The sequence below is a fragment of the Microtus ochrogaster genome, chromosome 4, assembly GCF_000317375.1.
Source record: "Microtus ochrogaster isolate Prairie Vole_2 chromosome 4, MicOch1.0, whole genome shotgun sequence".
In the NCBI taxonomy this organism is placed as follows: Eukaryota; Metazoa; Chordata; class Mammalia; order Rodentia; family Cricetidae; genus Microtus; species Microtus ochrogaster.
The window spans coordinates 2443960-2448794 of NC_022011.1; the positions used below are offsets into that span (position 1 = coordinate 2443960).

The following is a 4835-nucleotide window of genomic DNA, read 5'->3' on the forward strand; positions in this document are numbered from 1 at the left end:
GTTCTGGCTATTACAAATAATGCTGCTATGAACATAGTTGAACAAATGCCCCTGTCATATGATCGGGCATCTCTTGGGTATACTCCCAAGAGTGGTATTATCTAAAACCTGCCAGTTTAAAGAGTATGTTTTTCTGTAATTTTGATGGTGATTCATAAATTCTTCTCAATAGAGGTTGAACCATTTTATTTTCTAATAGATAGTATATCTGAATTTTTTTAAAAAAAGTTTTTTGAGGACTAATAAAGCCCGAAGTTCTCAGCAAGCGCAATTGTCCCTAAATCTCACAGGGATCCCTGGAAGTTCATGTCAGTTTTGTAGTGGTAAGCTCTATACGGAAGGAGCCCTCAGAGACGTTTCTTTGGGTCTCCATGGCAACACTTACCTACTTAGAAGCAGCCTCAAATTATTGTTCCTAGGTTACAAGAGTAAAATCTCAGGATTAAAACATTCTTCCCACTCCATGTTTTAAACAGGCAAGAGATGAAAAAACGCCGTGTAGGAACACAGTGGTACCCACTGTGCTGCAGGTGTTTCAGGGTCGCCCAACTTAGGCAGCAGTGTGTGTTTGAGGTTCGTTTCCTGGTGTCTGAAGCTGACTTCAGTTAGTCCCTTTGTCAGTTTGTTTTCCTTCTCGGAAAAATACACAGAAGGTATAGGGAGGAGGTGAGGTGTTGTGAGTTTGCCTTCAATCACTAGCTTGCCCCTTTAGCACAGAACTTGGTTTCTGGCATGACACTTTGTACCTTAGGTGTGTTTGTAGTTTATTTTACAGCTAATTGGGATTATAGAAACCTGTTTTATGTACAGGGATTCCCTCATCTCTTCCTCAATGCTCCCCATGGAACACTGGGATTACAGACATTATGGAGAAAAAATTTACAATTCCACATGGAGAAGAAGCACACATGATTTCAGAAGGAAAATAACACAACTAGAAGCTGTCTTGGGGTTTCTATTGCTACAGTGAAGCACCATGACCAAATAGGAAATTTGGGAGCAAAGGGTTTATTCGGTTTACACTTCCACATTGTTGTTCATCATCAAAGGAAGTCGGGACAGGAGCTCAAACAGGGCAGAAACCTGGAGGCAGGAGCTAATGCAGAGGTCATGGAGGGGTGCCGCTTACTGACTTCCTTCACGTGGCTTATTCAGCCTGCTTTCTTATAGAGCCCAGGACCGCCAGCCCAGGGATGGCTCCACCCTGTCCCACTGATCACTGATTGAGAAAATGCTTTACAGCTGGATCTTATGGAGGCATTTTCTCAGCGGAGGTTCCTGTTATAGTTTTGGTCCCTTTAAGAGACAAGCCACACCCATTCCCCTCCCCATCAGCTGAGGCAGGCTGATCTTCAGCTTCCAGCCTGAGCTCATTCTCTTTTTCATCTTCCTCTCAGAGAGGCAGCTTCACTTCTGCCTCCCTCCCCACTTCTCTGCTTCCCCCTTCTCTGTCTCTTTCTCCTCTTCTCTCTCTCTCTCTCTCTCTGTCCCCCCTTCCCCCCTTCCCCCTTCCTCCTCCATAACCCCCTGAATAAACATTCAACCTCACCCTGCATGTCGTGTCTATCCATGTCTCTGTCTTCTGCCCACCCGCCATGTGTCTCCCTGCCTGGGACCAGCCATTGCTCAGGGACCAGCAGCCAACTCTGCCTGGGGCCCACTGCCTGATGCCACATAGCCTGCCACCACTGCTCTGGAACCAGCCAGCCGTCTCTGCCTGGGACTGGCTGCTCCCAGGGCCCGCTGCCTGCCACCACATGGCCTGCCACCACCATTTGGGACCTACAGCATTTCTGCTGCCTACTGCCGCGGGATCTTGCAGCATTTTTTAAAAAAGAATAACAGTTCCTTCCTCTCTGATGACTCTAGCGCATGTCAAGTTGACATAAAACCAGATAGTACACGTAGCACTATTAATAAAAACCCAGAGACAGATATTGGGGTTCAACATGAAGGTCAGAAAAGCGAAAGAGCCAGCCATGGGTTCTTACCTCTACCTCAATCTGGAATGGCGATCCTACCTCCAGGAATCCTCAGAATGAGACTGTGTCTGAGAGCTGTCTCCTCCCATCTTATATTCCTCTCTAGAACTGGGATTAAAGGCATGTACCATGACTGCCCAGTTTCTATGGCAACTAGTGTGGCTATTGGGATTAAAGGTGTGAGTCACCACTGCCTGGTCTGTAAGACTGACCAGTGGGGCTGTTTTACTCTCTGGTCTTCAGGCAAGCTTTATTTATTAAAATACAAATGAAATATCACTACAAGTACATAAGCACTCATGTTTGTCAACTAGTGTTGAAGCTGAAGTTCTGGAAGTTTGACAAGATCCAAGGTCTGAAAGAATGGATTAGTATTCCTCTCCTTCTTCCTCACCCTCTCCTGCAACAGAATCCACACCAGCTACCTCATCATCCTCTGGGGCAGCCAAGTTCTCACAATCGTTAGAGAACTCCCTTTCCTCCATGCCTTCACCCACATGCAGTGTACAAAGGCACACCTGGTATATATCAGGTCAAACCTGTGATAAAGGCAAGCCCAGGCCTCAGCAATGGTTGTGGTCTTGCTCAGCGTGCAACAGCTCTCTGGATCTTGGCCAGGTCTCCACCAAGTACCACAGTGGGAGATTGGTAACTAATGACAACCTTGAATCCAGTGGGCACCAGGCCACTAACTGGATGCTGTGCTTGATCTAGATAATGGTAACGGCATCATTGGTATCTTTAGAAACTGGTATGGGAGGTCCTTCTGTCTATGTGCTGCTTTTATTGACTAATGAATAAAGAAACTGTCTTGGCCTGTGATAGGGCAAAAGAACAGAGCTAGGCAGGGAAAACTAAAGTAAATACCAGGAGAAAGGAGGCTGGGCAGAGTCAGAGAGACACCATGTAGCCACGCTGGAGACAGATGCCAGAACTTTAGCCAGTAAGCTACAACCATGAGGCAATACACAGATAATAGAAATGGGTTAAATTCACATGTAAGAGTTAGCCAATAAGTAGCTAGAGCTAATGGGCCAAGCAGTGATTTAATTAATACAGTTTCTGTGTGATTATTTTGGGTCTAAGCTAGCCAGGCGACTGAAAACCAACAAGCTGCTCTCTCCTCCTACAAGGAACCACATACAAGAGGCAGCAAGCCATGTATCATGGTGGGGGTGACATTTCACCATCTGGTTGCCTGGCTCAAATCAGACATTGGTGATCTCTGCTACAGAAAGCTGCTTATGGCAGGCTTTCTCAGCAGAGATGACAGGGGTATATGTGGCCAGAGGGCAGTGGATGCGAGGGTAGGGCACCAGACTGGTCTGGAATTCAGTCAGGTCTACTCTCAGGGCCCTATCAAATCTGAGGGAAGCAGTGGTGGAAGACACACTCTGACTAATAAGGTGACTAAGGTCAGTGTAGGTTGGGTGCTCAATGCCAAGGCTTCTACAATGGTTGCCATAGATGGCCTCATTGTCTACCATGAGGGTACAGTCAGAGTGCTTCAGGACCACATAAGTGATGAGGATGAAATTGCAGATCTCAGCCATAGCAATGGATACCTGAGATCTTGATAAGTAGAAAACTCCAGCTTGGACTTCTTTCCACAATCAACAGCGAGCTGCTCCATCAGCAGGGAGGTGAACCCAGAATCAGTTCCCCCACCAAAGCTGTGGAGAACCAAGAAGCCCTGAAGCCCCATGCACTGGCCAGCCAGCTTGCAAATTAGGTCCAAGACAAGGTCAATGATCTCCTTGCCAATGGTGTGGTGGCCCTGGGCAGACTTATTGGCAACATCTTCCTTGCCTGTGATAAGCTACTCAGGGTAAAAGAGCCAGTGGTGGGTACCAGTGTGAACTTTATCACTAACTGTGGGTTCCAGTCATATGAACACTGCCCAGGGCATGTGATTGCCAAGGCAAGACTTGTCACTTGGCATCTGGACATCAGGCTGGATGCCATGTTCCAGGCAGTAGAGCTCCCAGCAGGTATTGCTGATATGAACAAGAGCCTGACCGATGTGGATGAAGACACACTCATACATGGTAGCTGCAGGTAAGAAGGCTAGGGTGACAGAAGCAGACACTGGGACCCAGTTACTGTTCCCGACAGATAAGAGCTGAGGTAAGTAACACAATCATATCCAGCTTTTGTGTGGTTTCTGGGGATTCTAACTTAGGTCTTCAAGCATTCAGGGCAAGTGTTTTTATCCACCAAGTCACCTCCCCCACCTGATAAAAGTCTCTCTAAGGTGTCCTTTAAAAATATCCTAAGTGGGCTAGGCACTCCCTCAGGAGACCAGGCTGGCCTCAAACTCAGATCCTCCTACCTCTGCCTCTGCCTTGCCTCCTGAGTGGTACGAAAAGTGTGCCCCACCATGCCTGGTTCTATTTGCTGTGATTGTACAAAATTCATCTTTGAATTGTGGATAACTAAGTAATTTCTGTTAAAGTAAAGTGGAAAAATAAAATCAAAAGGGACCTACTATGTGGCAATAGCTTAAATCAGTTATTTGCTGTGCTCGAGAACAAAAATTTGAAGGTGTCAACTGTGCGTTTCATCTGTTTTTAATATTACAAAACCCAACTGCAGAGGCACTGCCCCGTTGTGTAGTCTGCACACCCACACTCCTCTCATGGTTCTCCAGCATGCATGTGTTGTAATAGGTGCGGCGGAGCTGCATTCCCAGCACCCCAGCCGCCTGGCTAGCTTATGCCCCGAAATAATTACACAGACACTGTATTCATTTAATCACTGCTTGGCCATTTCTATCTAGCCTCTTCTAGGCTAACTCTCGCACCTGGACTAGCCCATCTCTAATAATCTGCTGTAGCCCACAAGGTGGCTTAC

General features: G+C 46.8%; 1 pseudogene; it reads right to left on the bottom strand.

Annotated features, from left to right (window-relative positions):
• Nucleotides 1-2350: 2350 nt before the first annotated feature.
• On the bottom strand, nucleotides 2351-4029 carry LOC101984708 (annotated as a pseudogene).
• Between the last annotated feature and the right edge of the window lie 806 nt (nucleotides 4030-4835).